The sequence below is a fragment of the Salmo salar genome, chromosome 01 (genome assembly GCF_965601325.2).
Source record: "Salmo salar chromosome 01, fSalSal1, whole genome shotgun sequence".
NCBI classification, from domain to species: domain Eukaryota; kingdom Metazoa; phylum Chordata; class Actinopteri; order Salmoniformes; family Salmonidae; genus Salmo; species Salmo salar.
The window spans coordinates 41,352,360-41,375,759 of record NC_138291.1 but is presented as its reverse complement, the minus strand read 5'-3'; the positions used below and the strand labels follow the sequence as shown (position 1 = coordinate 41,375,759).

The window sequence follows — 23,400 nt, the reverse complement described above, 5'->3', positions numbered from 1 at the left end:
TCCACTGACGCCATATGGAACAAGGAACAGAAAATGACTTATTTACAAACCAGCAGGTTTTCGTCCCTTCGACACATCGTTCCGACGAACTACACGTATCTTTGAGCTATAGTGAGGATAAATTTGGAAGTAGGGATTGTGATTTAAAGTTACCTGAGAGAGTTGTAACAGTTTAATGAAATCTAGAATCTGAGGTGTGCATCCTAAATGTCACCCTATTACCTATATAGCGCTTTATGGGCCCTGGTCAGATAGAAGTAGTGCACTATAGGGAATAGAGTGCCATTTAGGATCCAGCCTGAAAAAGAACCAGTATGAATCTGACTGGATCATGGAGAGAGAAAGGAACATTATGTTATAGAAGATAAGAGCATATTGTGACTTCACTTCACAAGCACTTCACTTAGATCTGCAAAATCCATGAAAGTCACCAACTGACATTTTGAAACAGTGTAATTATGTGGTGAGCAACTGTTGCAACTCCCCTGTATTTTTAATGGAAAGGAGGAACATGATGGAGTGCTGTTTCCTTTGGCTAAAATTCCTCTCTGTATGATATGCATGCATTTGATGCTAGTGCATGCATTTGATGCGAAAGGAATGGTAATTGACAACGATAGTAATAAATGTATCCATTTGAAGATTCACTGGGGGACAGCATGTTCTGCTTTCTTCAGTGTCTTGCACTTTCTCTAGCTTCCCCATTGCTTTCTCCTACTGTAACTTTTCAAAATGTTCCTATTTTTCTCCTCTCAACCCAACTCTTAGCCCTACCCTATTTATCTTTCTTATAACCCTGGCTTCTCCTATATATTTAACTCTTGTGTCAACAACTTGACTTGCTCCTTTCTCTCCCTCTACTCCCCGGGAGGAGGTAATGTATGGGCTGCAGCAGTCAGGCAGTAAGCGGAGCAGCTCTTGCTTCTCTCTCTCGCTCTCTCTCTCTCTCTCTCTTTTTCTCTGGTGTAACTAGCTATGTGTACACTCTAAATATTAGGGGTTCAACAAGGGTCCTTCTAAGAACCTTAGTGTTCTGGGCACTGAAAATTGCAGACAAAAGGTTCTTCCAAGAACCCCATAGGAGGTGGGGTTCATCGAGGAACCTCCTTAGTTGCCCTACTGAAACATTTGGATTTGAAAGGACAGCAGGTGCAGACATTTAACTGAACAATGTTAAGATCTCCTCAATTTAAGGTAAGGTTTGTCCCTTGTATGATCTACATTGATATTGTTTTATGATGATACCATCTATCTTTTCATTTTTGTGCAAATCTTTGTAAAATAGAAAATGGACACAATTCAATGGATATCAATCCACAAAGAGGTAATAATATGTACGCTATAATAATATGTTGAAGGCTAGCTGTATTGGGTGCAGATGAATGAACTGCTCACTTTTTTGTCTGTGTCTGCAGGTATACAGACGAGGAGGCATACAAAGGTATGTCAATTGGTATTGATATGTTAATGCAGATCACATTTACCATTTATTCTGCTTTCCCACTAAAATCATAATAAACACTGACAACTAAAATAGTGTTATTGTTGTTATTGTAATGTGTATTAATAATAATAATAATAATAATAATAATAATATGGGAGGAGGGGGTAGTTAAAAAAACATACCCTAAAAGGTTCTTCAAATGGTTCTTTGAGGAACCATTAAAAGGGGTTCTTTGAAGAACCCTTTTAAAAGATTATTCAAAGAACTTATAGGGGTTCCCCCACAATTTCAATTTGAATAATCCCTAAAGGATCCTCCAGGAACCTTTACTTTTTAGAGTGTAGCAGGCAGCAGGTTGCAGCCAGTGTCTTCAACTGGCTCTCTCGCCCAGCTTGAAGCTATTTGTCTGTTTACTCAACCTTCTTTTGAGAAGGCATGGCACGATTATCACAAAACTAACATCAATCACAATAATGTATGTTCAGCGATTCTCAACGGCCATTGCACTTGTTAATGTTTGTGTCATGGGGTGAAATGACATTACAACAACTGACAAAAAACATAAGCATTAGATTGTTAGATTGGGCTAAGGGAGTGTTGTTGTGTTCTAGTAATTTTATTAACCTTTAACTAGGCAAGTCAGTTAAGAACAAATTCGTATTTACAATGACGGCCTAGGACCAGTGGGTAAACTGCCTTGTTCAGGGGCAGAATGACAGATTTTTACCTTGTTGGCTCAGAGATTCAATCTAGCAACCTTTCGGTTACTGGCCCAACGCTCGAACCACTAGGCTACCTGCCGCACCCTTGATGCCTGTGGGCCAGCCTGAGATTAATGCTGGTAAACTGGACTGCATGATGGTCTCTCAGGGTGTTATTACTGTAGCTTACTTTTCACTCCATTACAACCAGTAGAGGTTGCATCTTTTCAGACAGGCTTTGTGTTCAGAACAGACCTCCATGTTTTCAGGCTAGAGATGGCTAGATATAGTGTCTGTATCCCAAATGGCACACTACTCCCTTGATTCAACTTGCCAGTAAGTCTACAACTGTGGTTTACGAAGCATGTGACAAGTAGATTTCATTTAATTTATAGTGCAATACTTTTGAGTCAAACCGATGATCTAAGATTGAAGATTATCTAAGATAGATCTAAGAGATGGAACATACACAGCAGGGTACTCCTTTGATGTCGGATGATGTCAAAATGGGTCAGACAAATAATGTTAATGGTCAGAAAAGAGCACAGAGTTAAAAGACACTGGCAGAACTACAACGGATTTAGGATGTAAAACACAGAGTGGAATATCCCCAATCAGACTTGATATCAAAGACAAAGTATGGTGAGGAGATACAGAGAGAGCTTTTTGGAGAGAGTTGTGGCGATAGAGATGCGGGCAGAGATAGAATTTGACAAAGAGGAATAGGCATAATGAGTTGGAGAGAATGAGAGATGAATGAGAAAGAGGGACGTGTGGAGTGTTGGATAGAAGGGGGTGAGTTTGAGAGAGGCGGGTAAAAAGTTTATGCATAAAATAAGAAATTAGAGAATTGAGTAGAGGGGATAGAGATTTGTAGAGAGGGAGGAAGAGTCGGAGGGACAAATAAAAAGAGAGGAGTGGTAGATGTAGTGAGAGAGAAAGCTAGAGAGAAAGAAAGAGAGCGAGCTCCTCTTTGCTCAATAACCCTCCTTCTCCTTTGCTCTCATGTCCTTCCTCTCCTCTCCTGTCTGTCTGTAGCCCGGCCATTAACAGGTGTCTCTCTGTTACCAGTCTGTTTTCACAGCCTGCCACCCAGCTCAATGTCTGTTGTACCCAGGGCTTTTTTACCCTGATAATTTGACTCTGACTGAGAGAACTGGCATATTAAATAAATTAGCTGATTGAACACTGCCACCCTTCCTCTCCTACTCCCCGGGTCTGACAAATATGTTGATTGTTTTTCCCTTTGAGGGGGCTGATGAGGTTTTATGGCTGTCTAGATGTCTTGGTGGATGTGCACAGCAAATTATTCAGTGTTAAATCTAACACTGACAGTGTTAAATTTAATACTGGTCCAGTGTCTATTCGGGTCCATACTTTTCAGCATTAAGGATAGGTGTCCCGCTAGCGGGACAACTCCGGTGAAACTGGAGGGCGTGCAATTCAAATAAATATTCATAAAAATTATGGATTTTAACATTTAGGTATAAGTGTCTTATATCGGCTGAAAGCTTAAAGCCTTGTTAATCTAACTGCATTGTCTGATTTACAGTAGCTATTACAGCTAAAACATGCTATGCGATTGTTTGAGGACGGCGCCCAACATCAAAATATTTTTCCACCGGCACAGGTTTCATACATTCACAAATAACGATTAAATATTCACTTACTTTTTGAAAATCTTCCTCTGATTTGTCATCCAAAGGGTCCCAGCTATAATATGTAGTGTTGTTTTGTTAGATAAAATCCTTCTTTATATCCCAAAAAATCAGTTTAGTTGGCACCATCGATTTGAGTAATCTACTCGTTCAACATTCAGAGAAAGCAATCTGAAAATCTACCTCTAAACTTTGTTTCAACACGTTTCTATTTACTCCTCAGATACCCTAAAATGTAATCAAACTATAATATTTGTTACGGTAAGAAGTATTTTCAATAGGAAATCGATTTTAGCAGGTGCGTCCTGTCTTCATAGTGCACGCAAACACTAATTTCCAAGACTGTGCCCCTGAACTAAAACTGATATTTCTTATTTGTTTTTGAAGTTACAAGTCTGAGACTTTGAAGATAGACTGCTGACACCCTGTGGAATCCATAGGAATTGCATGCAGGGAGCTAATTTTCAATATGACCTTTTACTTGCCTTTCTAAGAGGATGGTCTCTCTCTCAAAAAAAGTTCTGGTTGTTTTTTCTTTTGATTTTCTCCTACCATATCTATTGTGTAATATTCTCCTACATTATTTTAACATTTCTACAAATATCAAAGTGTTTCTTTCCAATGGTACCAATTAAATGCATATCCTGGCTTCAGGGACTGAGCAACAGGCAGTTTACTTTGGGCACGTCATTCTGGTGGAAATTGAGAAAAAAGGGGCCTTGCCCTAAGACGTTTTTAACACGCTGTTTAGTGTAAAGCCTTATTTGCATATTTCCCAGAGTGCCTTGCCTTTTGATTGAATTGTAGAGTTACAACCTGTAACGCCCTGGCCATAGAGAGGGGTTTATTGCTCTTTATTTTGGTTAGGCCAGGGTGTTACATTGGGTGGGCGTTCTATGTTCCTTTCTCTATGTTTTTGTATTTCTTTGTTTTGGGCCGTGTGTGGCTCCCAATCAGGCACAGCTGAAGCTCGTTGTTGCTGATTGGGAGTCACACATAAGGAGCATGTTTTTCCTTTGGGTTTTGTGGGTAATTGTTTCTGTTTTGAATATTTTCCTAACAGGACTGTTTGCTGTTGTTTTTGTTCATTTTTGTAGTGTTGTCTTGTTTTTTTTATTAAAATTCTAATGATGAACACATCCTCTGCTGCACCTTGGTCTAATTCTGACGACGGCCGTTACACAACCCATGACTGTATTTGTTAATGACAGAGTCATGATTGTTACATTCATCAATTTTCAGTAATGTAGCCTTAAGAAATCTTAAGTGAATGTGTTATCATTAAAATTGAATGAACAAAAATAAAGCCTTACTTTTTGGGCTTAGATTTAAGCTAATATAGTGGACTGAAAGTCACATTATGCAGGCTTGTAAAGTGATGTGTAATTCCTATTTGAATCCAGCCAGAGCTGGGAATGTGTATTCACCAGCAACCAGCATTCAGAATGGTTAGGAAAATTAAGTTATACTGAAAAAAATATTTCAAAGATTTTACTGAGTTACAGTTCATATAAGGAAATCAGTAAATTTAAATATATTAATTTGTCCCTAATCTATGAATGTCACATGACTGGGAATTCAGACATGCATCTGTTGGTCACAGATAGCTTAAAAAAATGAGTGGCATGGATCAGAAAACCAGTCAGTATCTTGTGTGACCACCATTTGCCTCATGCAGCGCAACAAATCACCTTCACATAGAGTTCATCAGGCTGTTGATTGTGGCCTGTGGAATGTTGTCCCACTCCTTTTCAATGGCTGTGTGAAGTTGCTGGATAATTACAGGAACTGGAACACGCTGTCTTACACTTTAATCCAGAGCATCCCAAATATGCCAAACAAGGACCGATTTTGGGAAACCCTGCTATAATGAACCATAGCGGAATGCTTTTTGGGGCCTTCTAGAACCTTTTTGAATGGTTGTTTATAGCATGGTTTCCCCAAACTTTTAATGTATTTATTTCTAAGTATAACTATAAAACTAACAATAGGTATACTTTCTCTTATAAGAAAGGGTATGGGATACCCTCACTCAATTTGAGCCCAAACACACCAAGCCCTTCCCAGACACTGAGGTATTTAAGGAGTGCATAGGACAGTATTGGAAGATTTGGCTATACCGACATCTATGGAGAGCATAATTGTGTTTTGCTTGGAATAAACAAGCCATGTTCTCTCCGTTCGTCATCCTCCTATTGTAGTGGGCCAATGAAAATATATATTGGGAAATTCCCCTCCTTATCTTGATGTGGCCAAGCCTGCGCTAACATATCCTGTAAAGATCCATTCATATCTTTTGGCCACTCACCGGGATATTTTATGTTTTTTGTCTGGGAGTCGGATTTACCAGCACCAGCACCACTGTCATCGGGGACGTGGAGCGACGAATCTGAGTCCGGGTCCTAGTAGGGTCTCCGCTGGCATTGTTTGGAGGTGTGGCTAGCCTGGTGAGACCACCTGTTCTTGTCCACCCAGACAGCTGTCATCATCGGTGGAAGTGGATAGCCCGGACTCACCCTCTTTGCTGGTAGAACCAGTGAACAGGGGTCGTCTGTCGCTGTGAATGAATGGCCTGTCCTTGGAGGCTTGTTGTTCTCCACACCAGCTGATGGAAATTGCTGCACGCTGATACATTTCAACAGCGAATCTCTTTTGCTTATAGTGTGCCTCTTTTCTTATTATTTTTTATTTTATATATATTTGCTTCCTGATAGTTTTTGTCTCTTAGACATGGTAGCAAATCTGATTGCAAATCTCTATAGCTTACTTTTTAGCTGAAATGATTTCCACTACAGTGGTTGCTCAACTAAAAGTTTTGATATTATGCTGCAGGATTTGGAGATAATCTGTGGTTTAGTACGGTACCCTGTATCACTGCTTCATTGCTCCAGACCAGCGCAAGGGGGAGTTAGAGCACTGATTATGTTTTTGGGTCCCAAGGCGCTACTGTGTCTCTAACTGACGATGAATGGGTGACATAAACCAAATAGAAACTGATAATTGTGCACGACTTCAAAATGTAATTTAAATGAACTGAATGATGAGGATGAAGAAGGTGATTGAATTTAGAACAATAGCGTAAGAATTGCAATTCCTCTGCCCAGTATATGCACACCTGGAAAAATACACTTATTAACTCCTCAGTATTACTTACTAAAACTGTTGTTACACTAAGGTTTTTATACTAAGAGAAACGAAAATGTTCAATTATATTCCATGATATTCTTAAGATGCAGTATGTGTTAACTGAACACAAGCAAATAAGCAAATCTCTATAGCTTACTTTTTAGCTAAAATCATTTCCACTACAGTAGTTTGCGTTAACAGGTTAGGTTACTGCCTTAATCACTAATCATCTTCATCACACACAAACATAAAAAAAACAGTACAATAGTTTAATTGGCAGATTCATTTTTATTAATGTTTCAAAATGTGATAATCACATGTAAAAACACACACATTTCACCATCGCTACCAAGGATATTGGGCGTGAACTTTGGGAGAAGCAGGAATGGAGTGGTAGCGGGAACTGCAACAATGGCTATGAGCTGGTGGCTGGGACACCGACGGCCATGCAGTAGCCGATCAGGGGCACCGGAGTATTGATGAAGCCTATGACTGAGGTGGTATACTCCTCAATGCCATTGGATGAATCTGGGAACATATTCCAGTCTGTGCTAGCAAAACAGTCCTGTAGCGTAGCATCTGCTTCATCTGACCACTTCCGTATTGAGCGAGTCACTGGTACTTCCTGCTTTAGTTTTTGCTTGTAAGCAGGAATCAGGAGGATAGAATTATGGTCAGATTTGTCAAATGGAGGGTGGGGGAGAGCTTTGTATGCATCTCTGTGTGTGGAGTAAAGGTGGTCAATAGTTTTTTCCCTCTGGTTGCACATGTGACATGCTGGTAAAAATTTGGTATAACTGATTTAAGTTTGCCTGCATTATAGTCCCCGGCCACTAGGAGTGCCGCTTCTGGATGAGCATTTTCTTATTTTCTTATGGCCTTATAGAGTTGGTTGAGTGTGCCAGCATCGGTCTGTGATGGTAAATAGATGGCTACGAATAATATAGATGATAACTCTCTTGGTAGATAGTGTGGTCTACAGCTTATCATAAGGTACTCTACCTCAGGCGAGCAATACCTTGAGACTTCTTTAACATTAGACATCGCGCACCAGCTGTTATTGACAAATAGACGCACACCCCCACCCCTCGTCTTACCAGACGTAGTTTCTTCTCTGTTCTGCCGGTGCATGGAAAATCCCGCCAGCTCTATATTATCTGTGTCGTCGTTTAGCCACGACTCAGTGAAACATAAGATATTACAGTTTTTAATGTCCCATTGGTAGGATAATCTTAATCGTAGCTCATAATTTTTATTTTCCAATGATTGCACGTTAGCCAGTAAAACGGATGGCAGTGGGAGTTTACGCACTCGCGTATGGATTCTCAGAAGGCAGCCAACCTGCGCCCCCTATTCCTCCATCTTTTCTTCACGCAAATGACAGGGATTTGGGCCTGTTCTCGGGAAAGCAGTATATCCTTCTCGTTGGACTCGTTAAAGGAAAAAGCTTCTTCAAGTTCGAGGTGCGTAATCGCTATTCTGATGTCCAGAAGATATTTTCGGTCATAAGAGACGTTAGCAGCAACATTATATACAAAACAAGTTAAAAAATAAGTTACAAACAATGCAAAAAAATAACAAAATAGCACAGTTGGTTAGTAGCATGTAAAACGTCAGCCATCCTCTTTGGTGCCATCTTGGACAGAGGATCTCGAAATCTCTGCACAAGAAACACGAACATAAAAAAACTAATGCTAGGCTATTTTCTGGCAATTGTGCTGTTATAATGTGCCAGATGTTATAAATGGCCCATTTGCAAGATTGACTTGTCATTTCAATAGACAGGCTACAGATAACAATCTGGGTTGTTTAACAAAATGTTGCCATATTTTGCTTAGATAAAGGCAGGTAGCCTATAGGCCTACATCTCATTTAATATAGTCTACAGTAGCCTAGACAAGATGTAGACAAGATGTAAACTGAACGATTTAGCAGCTTGCTTAGTTCAAATAAACACACACATTTTTTCAACATGAATAGGGAGGCAATTTCGCAATAAGAAGGTCTTGTGTTTCCCAATAGCCTGCTGGAATAGGCTACTGAGGATGTGGTTACACTTTCAATCACTGAATTCAATTTTAATAATATGAATATTAATAATATGTGTACGAACTGAATATGAATATGAGATTTGAATTTTCACTGAATCTCCGTTTGGGTATTGGTTAGACTAGATTTAGAAAATTAGGGTGTAGAAATGCTACGCTCTTAGTGTAACATTTATTTAACTAGGCAAGTCAGTTAAGAACAAATTCTTATTTACAAGGACAGCCTACTCCTTCCTACCCATTGGGGAACTAAACCCCGGTCTCTCACAGGACACTGGATTCTTTAGCTAAATAGCCCAGTACTGTACTCCCAAACGTCACGCTGTACAGCGCCATATTTTCCGTTCCATCCTAATGGCAACCCAGAGGGTTTTTCGTTCTCCTTGGAATAGAAACACCATAATATGAATCAAATTAATTAAGCAAGCACCAATCAAAAGTTGGAACACACCTACTCATTCCAGAATTTGTCTTTGTTTTTACTATTTTCTACATTGCAGAATAATAGTGAAGACATCACAACTATGAAATAAGACATATGGAATCAGTTAAGAACAAATTCTTATTTACAAGGACAGCCTACTCCTTCCTCCCCGTCGGGGAATTGAACTCCGATCTACCCTCATTCTCTAGTACAGCCATTATTGAAGGTACTTGAGGTCACCGAGAAAGTCTGGACATGGCTTGCTCTCCCTTATGTAAGGAATTAGGCACTTTCCCATGTTTACTACAGCATGCATTGTTGGCTATATTTACTTGTCAGACTGCACAGTAGCCTAATAAACAAATGCATGTGGCTTATAATTTCAAAATGATTTAAAAGCTTTATTTACAAATGAAAAAGCATATACTGTACAGTACTGTTTTTCTTCATCAGCATCTTTATGCTTTAGTTAATAAAATAATGATAAAAATACTCTTTTAAAATGCAGATGTTGATTTAGTTATGGATCCATAATGAATTACTATGGGAATAAATATCACTGAATTACAGAAATACTGGAACAAAATTGTCTAATGAAGGCAAACAAATTGTTGCTTACTGGAAAATATTCTTTCAAACACACATGGTCACATTGTACAACATCATTATGGCTCACTGTTGTTTTTTTTTAAACAAAATAATCTCCAAAATATCATTATATATAGACTTCCCACTGTGGATGTCTATTTCAGCACCATTTCACACTGCTCTGAGACAAGCATGGGGAAACTAAAATGTTCAATTAGATTCCGTGATATTCTTAAGATATATAACACATATATAATAGGCGGTGTCAGAGGAAAGCCCATAAAATTGTCAGAGACTCCAGTCACCCAAGTCATAGACTGTTTTCCCTGCTATAGCATGGCAAGTGGTAATGGAGCGCCAAGTCTAGGACCAAAAAGCTCCTTAACAGCTTCTACACTCAAGCCATAAGAGTGACGAACAATTAATTAAATGGCCACCGGACTATATACATTGACACCCCCCCCCCCCATTTGTTTTGTACACTGTTGCTACTCGCTGTTTATTACCTATGCATAGTCACTTCACCCCTACCTACATGTACAAATTACCTCAACTAACCTGTACCCCCACACACTGACTTGGTACTGGTACCCCCTGTATATAGCCTCATTATTGTCACTTTTTAAAATTATTTTTTACATTAGTTGGTAAATATTTTCTTAACTCTTCTTGAACTGCACTGTTGGTTAAGGGCTTGTAAGAAAGCATTTCACAGTAAGGTCTACACTTGTTGGTTTCGGGGCATGTGACAAATAAAGTTTGATTTTGATTTGATCACTCGAACTCTCCTTCAGATGTATCTATAGTTATGCACATGTTGGAAACCAGTTTATAATAGCAATAAGGCATATATGGCCAATGTACCACGGCTAACAGCTGTATCCAGGCACTCTGTGTTGCGTTGCGCTTAAGAACAGCCCTTAGCCTTGGTATATTGGCCCTATACCATACCCCCTTGTGCCTTAATGCTTAATCATTGCAGTCAAAATAGTTAATTTTCCATCAACGGATGTCGATTTACAGTGAGGGAAAAAAGTATTTGATCCCCTGCTGATTTTGTACGTTTGCCCACTGACAAAGAAATGATCAGTCTTTAATTTTAATGGTAGGTTTATTTGAACAGTGAGAGACAGTATAACAACAACAAAAATCCAGAAAAACGCATGTCAAAAATGTTATAAATTGATTTGCATTTTAATGAGGGAAATAAGTATTTGAACCCCTCTCAATCAGAAAGATGTCTGGCTCCCAGGTGTCTTTTATACAGGTAACAAACTGAGATTAGGAGTACACTCTTAAAGGGAGTGCTCCTAATCTCAGCTTGTTACCTGTATAAAAGACACCTGTCCACAGAAGCAATCAATCAATCAGATTCCAAACTCTCCACCATGGCCAAGACCAAAGAGCTCTCCAAGGATGTCAGGGACAAGATTGTAGACCTACACAAGGCTGGAATGGGCTACAAGCACATCGCCAAGCAGCTTGGTGAGAAGGTGACAACAGTTGGTGCGATTATTTGCAAATGGAAGAAACACAAAAGAACTGTCAAACTCCCTCGGCCTGGGGCTCCATGCAAGATCTCACCTCGTGGAGTTGCAATGATCATGAGAACGGTGAGGAATCAGCCCAGAACTACACGGGAGGATCGTGTCAATGATCTCAAGGTAGCTGGGACCATAGTCACCAAGAAAACAATTGGTAACACACTACGCTGTGAAGGACTGAAATCCTGCAGCACCCGCAAGGTCCCCCTGCTCAAGAAAGCACATATACATGCTCGTCTGAAGTTTGCCAATGAACATCTGAATGATTCAGAGGACAACTGGGTGAAAGTGTAGTGGTCAGATGAGACCAAAATGCAGCTCTTTGGCATCAACTCAACTCGCCGTGTTTGGAGGAGGAGGAATGCTGCCTATGACCCCAAGAACACCATCCCCACCGTCAAACATGGAGGTGGAAACATTATGCTTTGGGGGTGTTTTTCTGCTAAGCGGACAGGACAACTTCACCGCATCAAAGGGACAATGGACGGGGCCATGTACTGTCAAATCTTGGGTGAGAACCTCCTTCCCTCAGCTAGGGAATTGAAAATGGGTCGTGGATGGGTATTCCAGCATGACATTGACCCAAAACACACGGCCAAGGCAACAAAGGAGTGGCTCAAGAAGAAGCACATTAAGGTCCTGGAGTGGCCTAGCCAGTCTCCGGACCTTAATCCCATAGAAAATCTGTGGAGGGAGCTGAAGGTTCGAGTTGCCAAACGTCAGCCTCGAAACCTTAATGACTTGGAGAAGATCTGCAAAGAGGAGTGGGACAAAATCCCTCCTGAGATGTGTGCAACCTGGTAACCCTAACCCTAACCCTAACTACAAGAAACGTCTGACCTCTGTGATTGCCAACAAGGGTTTTGCCACCAAGTACTAAGTCATGTTTTGAAGAGGTGTCAAATACTTATTTCCCTCATTAAAATGCAAATCATTTTATAACATTTTTGACATGCGTTTTTCTGGATTTTTTGTTGTTATTGTGTCTCTCACTCTTCAAATACTTTTTTCTCTCACTGTATCTGTCGAGTTTAATAAGTGTGAACTTTCTTTTCTCTTGCAACATATTCAAATTCCTTTATTATGTAATGTCGTAGCTTGCAATAATGATTATTTTGAGAGTATGTTGCTTCTAACATCGTTACAAGTTACTGTGATATTCCTTCTAAATTTGCTCGATAATGTTAAGGAAAAAGGATTTATTGTATAGATATGGCAACTCCTATCTTGCTGTGGAAAAAAATGTGGCTAGTTTTCAGGCCATTTGGTCGGGTTTTGAGTGGACATTGGGCTAGAAATTGTAGCTTGCCCTGGCAACCCTGGTTACATGTTATAGATGACTATGGTCAGTGATAGTGTCTTGTGTTAATTGAGGACAGTAGACTAAGTTAGTAATTCTCTTCTCAGGAACCATATGCTGTTCCAGTGCTACCACCTGATTAAACCTGTTTAAGTTCCTGAACAGTCATTCTGATTCACATGTAAATAAAAAAGCCTTTTGAGTGACTAAAATATCACCCAGAATATTTTGGGGGGATAGAAATGCTCAAAATAACTACCAGGAAGTAGTGATGGGGAAACAAAGCTTCCTGAAGCATTGAGCATATCCTGCCAATTGTGTCGAAAATAGGTTCATTACTTGAGGCTTTGATCAAATCAGTGTACACCAGTGACACCTTCTGGTCAAAAGAATATAGAACTGCCAAATGATTATAGTTGACATCGCACACTATGTAGCGTGTGCACATGGTAGCCTTTTATCTTCTACCAAACCAATATGTTGGTTGTTCGACAAAACAAAGCTTCAGATGTCATTGATCACATGCTTCTGATAAAGTGATACAAGCATCGGCATACTGTTTCGAAGCAAACTGCTTAGCGATTTCAATGCATGCCTCGGAGGTCCGGTATCAAACGTAACATCCCTACCATGAAGTTTGAAAAGACAGGCTGTGGGACGGGAGCTTATATTAATCAGCTCACCTTGACTGACAGATCAATCAACTTGGATGCAGTGAGCAGTGTTGCAGTAAAATCATCCCAAGTACATTTGGTGATAAACAAAGCAACTCAAACATTGAAATTGCATCTCATGTTTGACTTGTCTCTTGGGATGCGGTTCAAAGTAGTGATAATACATTTGATGTTGGAGCTCCGAGGCATGCGTCAAAATCGCTAAGCAGTGTACCTGCAAGCAGTGTGTCGATGCCTGTATCACTTTATCAGACGCACGTGATTGGTTTGGTAGAAGACAAAAAGGCTATGCTGTGTACGCGCTACAGGGTGTGGCTGCTCCAAATTCTTTTGACCAGCAGGTGTCACTAGTGTACACTGTAAAGATCAAAGCCTCAAGTAATTAACCTATTTTTGACACAATTGGCTGGAGAACCTCAATGTCTCAGAAAGCTTAATTTCCCGATCATCACTTTACAGCAGCACTGACGGCTGTGTTGCATGACAACTGCGTCAGAGTTTTGAACGACCCTTCCCCGTATTTTGTTCCATGCTGGCTGAAGACCTAGCTAGGCAGTCACTAGCTAACACCAGACACAAATGAAAGGGGAGACATACATTGGGGAGAAAAAGTATTTGATACACTGCTGATTTTGCAGGTTTTCCTACTTACAAAGCATGTAGAGGTCTGTAATTTTTATCATAGGTACACTTCAACTGTGAGAGGCGGAATCTAAAACAAAAATCCAGAAAATCACATTGTATGATTTTTAAGTAATTAATTTGCATTTTATTGCATGACATAAGTATTTGATACATCAGAAAAGCAGAACTTAATATTTCGTACAGAAACCTTTGTTTGCAATTACAGAGATCATACGTTTCCTGTAGTTCTTGACCAGGTTTGCACACACTGCAGCAGGGATTTTGGCCCACTCCTCCATACAGACCTTCTCCAGATCCTTCAGGTTTCGGGGCTGTCGCTGGGCAATACGGACTTTCAGCTCCCTCCAAAGATTTTCTATTGGGTTCAGGTCTGGAGACTGGCTAGGCCACTCCAGGACCTTGAGATGCTTCTTACGGAGCCACTCCTTAGTTTCCCTGGCTGTGTGTTTCGGGTCGTTGTCATGCTGGAAGACCCAGCCATGACCCATCTTCAATGCTCTTACTGAGGGAAGGAGGTTGTTGGCCAAGATCTCGTGATACATGGCCCCATCCATCGTCCCCTCAATATGGTGCAGTCGTCCTGTCCCCTTTGCAGAAAAGCATCCCCAAAGAATGATGTTTCCACCTCCATGCTTCACGGTTGGGATGGTGTTCTTGGGGTTGTACTCATCCTTCTTCTTCCTCCAAACACGGCGAGTGGAGTTTAGACCAAAAAGCTCTATTTTTGTCTCATCAGACCACATGACCTTCTCCCATTCCTCCTCTGGATCATCCAGATGGTCATTGGCAAACTTCAGACTGGCCTGGACATGCGCTGGCTTGAGCAGGGGGACCTTGCGTGCGCTGCAGGATTTTAATCCATGACAGCGTAGTGTGTTACTAATGGTTTTCTTTGAGACTGTGGTCCCAGCTCTCTTCAGGTCATTGACCAGGTCCTGCCGTGTAGTTCTGGGCTGATCCCTCACCTTCCTCATGATCATTGATGCCCCACGAGGTGAGATCTTGCATGGAGCCTCAGACCGAGGGTGATTGACCGTCATCTTGAACTTCTTCCATTTTCTAATAATTGCACCAACAGTTGTTGCCTTCTCACCAAGCTGCTTGCCTATTGTCCTGTAGCTCATCCCAGCCTTGTGCAGGTCTACAATTTTATCCCTGATGTCCTTACACAGCTCTCTGGTCTTGGCCATTGTGGAGAGGTTGGAGTCTGTTTGATTGAGTGTGTGGACAGGTGTCTTTTATACAGGTAACGACTTCAAACAGGTGCAGTTAATACAGGTAATGAGTGGAGAACAGGAGGGCTTCTTTTAAAGAAAAACTAACAGGTCTGTGAGAGCCGGAATTCTTACTGGTTGGTAGGTGATCAAATACTTATGTCATGCAATAAAATGCATATTAATTACTGAAAAATCATACAATGTGATTTTCTGGATTTTTGTTTTAGATTCCGTCTCTCACAGTTGAAGTGTACCTATGATAAAAAAATTACAGACCTCTACATGCTTTGTAAGTAGGAAAACCTGCAAAATCGGCAGTGTATCAAATACTTGTTCTTCCCACTGTATATGTATCTTTAACATAGATGAGTAGTGTATACTACTATATTTGCTGATACCCTACAGTCAAACTTTGGCACTATTTAGCTATTTAAATGACACCCCTCCGCAAACAAGTTTTTTTCCTTCATTGGTTACAAGGCGGTATTTATTCAAATTAGGTAAGAGAATATCATGTTATCATTGATGTTTTAAAATGACAGTACGGGTGATGTCACCCTTTCCCCTTAATTATCCCGCCTTCTGAATCCAAGTGTTTGACGTAGGAGGGGACCAGTAACTTAATGATCAAGCAACAATCATTTTTCATACTTTGATCGGGTTACATCCAAATATTATCCAATTTCATGAAACACTTGATTTTGACTGACAATGACCTTTAATAAACACAATAATGCAACAACCTATGTACTTCTAACACCATAATATGGCTATTAAACCAGAATAAATATACAACCATTCTCCATAAAGGTTCTAAAAAGAACAATAAAAAAGGGTTCTATATAGCGCCCAAAAGGGTTGTAACCATAGCGGAACCCTTTTTTGGTGCTATATAGAACCTATTTTTAATGGTTCTTCATAGAACCTTAGGAGAGGGTTCTTTATAGTACAATACATGTTCCATTTAGAACCTTATGAGCATGGTTGTTTATAGAACCTTCAAAAAAAGGTTCCATATAGCACCAAATAGGGTTCCGCTATGGTTACAAAACAAACAACCCACTATATAGAACCATTTTGTTTTTTAGTTTGTAGTATGGAAAACATGAGACAGTATAGGGTGCAATATATTGCTGCTCAAAAACATGTGGATCATACATCATTTGGTCTCCCGTCAGAATATAATGTGATTTAAAAAGGAATAACTCCAACCTTCATAGATATGGGAAAAAAACTAAAAACATTTAATGAATCATGATCATCCATAGTGTTTACTTCTATAGCAGATTCAAATATTTTCTGGGCAGCTATTTATGTCCTAATGAATGACTTTGTGTCTCTATGTACCTACAAGGTCACAAAGATATGTTTTACAGACTGTTCATGGCACCACACTTCAAGCGGTCAAAGGGAAGGTCTATATCCATAAGGTTGGGTGTCCTTCATGTGTGACATACTGTATCATGACTCCAGATGTGGTACAATCCTGTACACTACTGCCACCTTCATATAGCATGTTGAACTTGCAGCACCTGACTCACTGCATATAGCCAACATACAGTGGCTTAAATTTCACGATTCACATACAACCTTTGTCACAGATCTTCCTTTTCAACCTCAAACCCTGTAGTCTCTCAAATAAGTGCCATATTGGTCTATATGAAATGTACTTGCTTGATGATGTTTCATTTCCAGTTGTGGAACACTTAACAAGACAGAAATCATTCTATAGAATCATTCTGCATTCCTGTATTGAGTTAGAGAGTAAATAATACATGTATTTAATATCAGACAGTGCTTTGTATACATGTGTTCAGCACCACTGCGTTTGTTCATTTAGCAGCTGCCTCTGTACTTAAAGGGGCAATAACGAATTCAAACAACAACAAGTTATAATATCATTAATTTAAAAGTTTTAAAAATGAACCTACCAATCCCAGATTGTCCCTTTAAAGCTTTAATTCTGTAGGCTACATAGTCTCATTATAACACAGATTATACCAACACCACCCAAATAAACCACCATGAATGACATATTGTCAGTGAGGGCCTGATATGGCCCATCATTTCATGATTTAGTAACCAACAGCCAGATTTAGATATCATTTTAATTATGGAAGTGGTCGGAGAAAGAGAGCAGATGTGGTGTTTGGCAGTTGAACTTAGAGCCACAAAGCTCCGGATAATGTCACATAGAGGCAGTGGACATCAAATACTAATGATGATATTGACACGTTAAAGACCTGTGTGTATTTGTGTGCCTGTGCGCATGCATGCGCGTTTGTTATCTACATATTTGTAACTCACCACCTGGATTCGGTCTTATGTAGAAAAATGTGAAATTGTATTTTTTACAATGGATAAAAGTAGAGACTCAGAGGTACAAAATGGTCTATCATACATTGCATTTGAGGAACAATGGGAAAGTATTCTGCTTTGAAATTTGATCGACTTGTAAACTCACTTTTGAGAAAATCGCCTTTGAATGTTTTGGAAGAGCTCTTCTTTGTCTACACCCATTCAGCATAGTTCACACCCTCTTAAGCTTTAGCTCCACCCATCTCGTTTCGCTCTTGGAGCGAACACTTGACTCTCTGGCCGAGGATTTGTTTACCTCTGGATAATATGAAGCGCTTTTTTGCAGACACCAGCCATATTCAACGGGTGTTGTACACACGTCATGTAACGTTAGCTAATGAGCCAGCCAGGTAACGTTAGCTAGTTAAACAACAATGAAGAAAGTGCCAACACTGCCTAACATTAGGCTCGAACTAGAAAAGCAAACAGCTCTGGGAAACGAATAATAACGTCCGCTAGGGAGCCAGTCAGCTAACCTTAGCTAGCTAGCTAACAGTACACTTTAGCTTAAGACATATAGCTAGCTAGCTAGGTAAACAATGAACCTAGCTAGAAAAAACTATGTTTAAGGTCACACGTCACGTAATGTTAGATAATGAGCCAGCCAGCTAATGTTAGCTAGTTAAACAACAATGAACATGGTGGCAACAATGCCACAGTGCTAGGCACTAACCAACCAGGTCCAATGTTAGCTAGCTAACATTAGACTCTAACTAAAAAAGCAAAAAGCTCTGGGAAACAAATAATAACGTCAGCTAGGGAGCCAGCCAGCTAACGTTAGCTAGCTAGCTAACAGTACACTTTAGCTTGAAATGAAATCACTTTCTGTCAAAATTAGAAACGTGTAATATATGAAATTGTAACTAGCTACGCTAGACTATTTTACCTGCAGACATTACCATGGACGCGTCTCCCTGTCAAGAATGCCATACGATGGTTGCCCTTAGTTTGAAGAGTTAGTTCAAAAAACAGGTGTTTTCTCCATCTCTTTAGCTATCACACTCTAATTCCACTGATTTCAAAACTTGATCCTCCAGAAAATGGAGAGCAACACTTATACAGCTCCACTACACAATAAAAATGTTTAAAAGCTGCATTCGACTGGATTACCAACACAGACTGACGAGCTCAAATAGACAGAAGCCTTCAATATGGCAGACCAATCCAAACTCCTCTCTCGGCACTCATTATCTAAGCCAATCATAGCTAGTGGGAAGGTTGCCAACTATTTCTGTGGCTTAACCAACAAGGCTTGTAATTTAACTATTTTATTTGTATTTACAGATGGCATACAAGTGTTTTATTAAGGCACATGAAAGTTCACATGTTTGAGAAGGCGTTTCTGGCAAAACGCATTTTGATAAAAAAATATTTTTTACTCGTCTGTGAAGTCGGGACTTGTGACATACGCCTAGTTTCCTGAAACGGGTCACATTTATCATATTGATCCATCAGTCTGCCTTTTGCATTGGTTATCATATACCCTATCCATTACCACCTTCTCTAACCCTTGACATGATGCAATTTTATCTGCATTGATACCAGTAATTAAAAAGCAATGGCAACCATTTCCAGACAGGGTCATGTGGGGATGTAAATTGGTCTGGCAAAGCAGCATCATGGTCAGGGGAAACAGCTGCTTCATATCTGGTAAAACTACATGAGTGGGCATTTAACTGTGTTATGCCAGGTAAATGCCAAAGATAATGCTATTGAATTGTGATTCATGGATATTTGCCATTGAAATTGCTGATTGAGTGCCTTATCCAGAAATGATGGTAATACAGACAAGCATCTCTTCGCTGCATTGTGGTAAAGGGATGTACGCTTTTGGACATTAAGCTTTAGAACGGAATGTTTCTATGTGGACAAGAATCAGTTCTGTGCAATCCAAGAAAAATGGATACGGATCAGTCTTGGAAAATTACTAGAATACTAATGTATTTGGATGTATCCAAATGACTCATGCCATGGGATTCTAATGTCTCCAGCAGTGCAGAATGCTTCTTAAGCCATATAGTCTATACTGGAGCCTGTGCGTGTGCGCACGCATCACAACAGTCCCATGTGGCTAAGTTGGTAGAGCATGGCGCTTGCAATGCCAGTGGGGACCAGTACGAAAAAGTATGAAAATGTATGCACTCACTACTGTAAGTTGCTCTGGATAAGAGTGTCTGCTAAATGACTCAAATGGAAAATGTAAGAGACATGCCACGTGGGAGATGAATAAGAAGGTCCTGAACAGTCATTCTGAAAAGTACTTTTTCTCTCATGGCTAACTACCAGGAAGTTTGAAAAGACAGACTGAGTTCACCAGTCAAAGACTGACAGCTCTTTGAAACGCCTATGTCAAGCAACTTGGATGCAATGAGCAGTGTTTCTGTAAAATCTAGTGATGGGAATCTGAGTCTTTCACCAAATTGTGCCGGAAAACAGTTAATTACTTGGAGCTTCATTATCTGTTCACGATGCACATTGAATAGCAGCGTATGACTATTAGATAGATGTTTCTTTCTCCACTGTTTCTATCAAGACTCAATGGTGCAGAGGTAAATCTGTAGCTTTAGTAGTCTATTATCAGTTGGAATACCAGGTTTACATCACGCTTCCCTTTTTTGCCTTCAAGCTGACTAAAAATTGAATCTATGCCATTATTTAGGATGCTCAAGGCAGAAGCCTCTATATTGCAGACCAATTCAAACTCCTCCCTCTGCATGTCCAGCCCACTCAATATCTCAGCCAATCATGGCTAGTGGGAATGTTACTGTCTTTTTCTGTAGCTAACAAACAAGGCTCGTAATTTAACAATTTTATTCGTAAATACAGATGGCATACAAATTTGTTAAGGCACATGAAAGTTCACATGTTCCAGGAGGCATTTCTGCCCAAAAAAACACATTATGATCAAATTAAATTGAATAAAAAGGGTTAAAATGGCTCTCCTGTGATGTCGTGACTTGCGACATACACCTAGTTTTCTGAAACGGGTCACATATACTAAATAAAACAAAGTATTTGAACAACAGTGCAGAAAGTGTGGTTTCTAAATATTGTGTCATAAACGGGATTTTACCTCATATCCCTGAATGTTCCATAGTTCCCTAATCTACCTGCAAACTACCAGTCAGATGAAAGTTTTTGTACAAAATCCTAACTATATTTGTAAGTACGGTGTCCAGTAGAGTTTGGTGTTGAAAAGCAGCTTGGAATTGAAAAAAGCACCGGAACCATGGCAAAATCTGTGGGATCTCGCAGACATCATTGATGACATACTTCTGATAAAGCAATACACGCATAGGGACACTGCTTCGAAGTTAACTGCTTAGCCATTTTGATGCATGCCTCGGAGCTTCAAACGTAACATCACTAATTAAATAGTGTGAAACTAATTTGGTGATACACAATGCAACTCATACAACATTTTTGTTATTTCTACCATTTGGCACATGTTTTGTGATGCAGTTCACAGCAGCACTGACGGTTGTGTTGACTTGACAACTGCATCAGTTTTGAACAACCCCTTTTGTTCCATGCTGGTTGAAAACTAGTTAGCCAATAACTACAGTTGAATTCGGAAGTTTACATACACTTAGGTTGGAGTCATTAAAATGTGTTTTTCAACCACTCCACAAATCTATTGTTAACAAACTATAGTTTTGGTAAGTCGGTTAGGACATCTACTTTGTGCATGACACAGATCATTTTTCCAAATATTGTTTACAGACAGATTATTTCACTTATAATTCACTGCATCACAATTCCAGTGGGTCAGAAGTTTACATACACTAAGGTGACTGTGCCTTTAAACAGCTTGGAAAATTACAGAAAATTATGCAATGGCTTTAGAAGCTTCTGGTAGGTTAATTGACATCATTTGAGTCAATTGGAGGTGTACCTGTGGATGTATTTCAAGGCCAACCTTCAAACTCATTGCATTTTTGCTTCACATCATGGGAAAATCATAAGAATTCAGCCAAAACCTCAGAAAACAAATTGTAGACCTCCACAAGTCTGGTTCATCCTTGGGAGCAATTTCCAAACACCTGAAGGTACCACATTCATCTGTACAAACAATAGTACGCAAGTATAAACACCATGGAACCACGCAGCCGTCATACCGCTCAGGAAGGAGACACGTTCTGTCTCCTCGAGATGAACATACTTTGGTGCGAAAAGTGCAAATCAATCCCAGAACAACAGCAAAGGACCTTGTGAAGATGCTGGAGGAAACAGGTACATTTGTATCTATATCCACAGTAAAATGAGTCCTATATCGACATAACATGAAAGGCCGCTCAGCAAGGAAGAAACCGCTGCTCCAAAACTGCCATAAAAAAGCCAGACTACAGTTTGCAACTGCACATGGGGACAAAGATCGTACTTTTTGGAGAAATGTCCTCTGGTCTGATGAAACAAAAATAGAACTGTTTGGCCATAATGACCATTGTTATGTTTGGAGGAAAAAGGGGGAGGCTTGCATGCCGAAGAACACCATCCCAACAGTGAAGCACGGGGGTGGCAGCATCATGTTGTGGGGGTGCTTTGCTGCAGGAGGGACTGGTGCACTTCACAAAATAGACGACATCATGAGGGAGGAAAATGATGTGGATATATTGAAGCAACATCTCAAGACATCAGTCAGGAAGTTAAAGCTTGGTCGCAAATGGGTCTTCCAAATGGACGATGACCGCAAGCATACTTCCAAAGTTGTGGCAAAATGGCTTAAGGACAACAAAGTCAAGGTATTGGAGTGGCCATCACAAAGTCCTGACCTCAATCCTATAGAAAATGTGTGGAGAGAACTGAAAAAGTGTGTGCGAGCAAGGAGTCCCACAAACCTGACTCAGTTACACCAGCTCTGTCAGGAGGAATGGGCCAAAATTCACCCAACTTATTGTGGGAAGCTTGTGGAAGGCTACCCGAAACGTTTGACCCAAATTAAACAATTTAAAGGCAATGCTACCAAATACTAATTGAGTGTATGTAAACTTCTGACCCACTGGGAATGTGATGGAAGAAATAAAAGCTGAAATAAATGATTCTCTACTATTATTCTGACATTTCACATTCTTAAAATAAAGTGGTGATCCTAACTGACCTAAAACAGGGAATTTTTACTAGGATTAAATGTCAGGAATTGTGAAAAACTGAGCTTAAATTTATTTGGCTAAGGTGTATGTAAACTTCCGACTTCAACTGTATTTAAAACCAGACACAGATGAAAGGACAAACATATAAGTATCTTTGACATAGATGAATAAGATCAACTTTTAATGATATTTTCTGACATCCTACAGTCCAATTTTGGCACCAGTATAGTCCCTATCTAGCTATATAAACCATGCCTCTCCACAAACATGCCTTCTCCGATGTTGGTTGCAAGTGCAAATTTAAATTAGGTAAGATAATATCATGTTACCATTGGTATATTAAAATGAGTGTTAAGCTGATGTCACATGTTCACCCTGATAATTAATCTAAATGTTTGACATGGGGAAGGGGCCCAGTAACTTTATTATCAACCTTAATCAATATAGAAACAACAGTAATTTTTCATACTTAGGTCATCATACTTTGATCTGGTTTCCTTCAAACATCATCCAATTGACTGAAAATCATGAACTTGACTGTTCATGAGCTACCTCTGGAACAGCTTGGGGTCCCTGAAGAGGG

At 39.9% G+C, this 23,400-nt stretch overlaps 1 protein-coding gene across 1 annotated transcript in view; it reads left to right on the top strand.

Moving 5' to 3' along the window:
• si:dkey-87k14.1 (leucine-rich repeat transmembrane protein FLRT2) overlaps positions 1 to 23,400 on the top strand; it is a 57,819-nt gene that overhangs the window by 17,884 nt on the left and 16,535 nt on the right. The gene's annotated exons all lie outside the window — the stretch shown is intronic.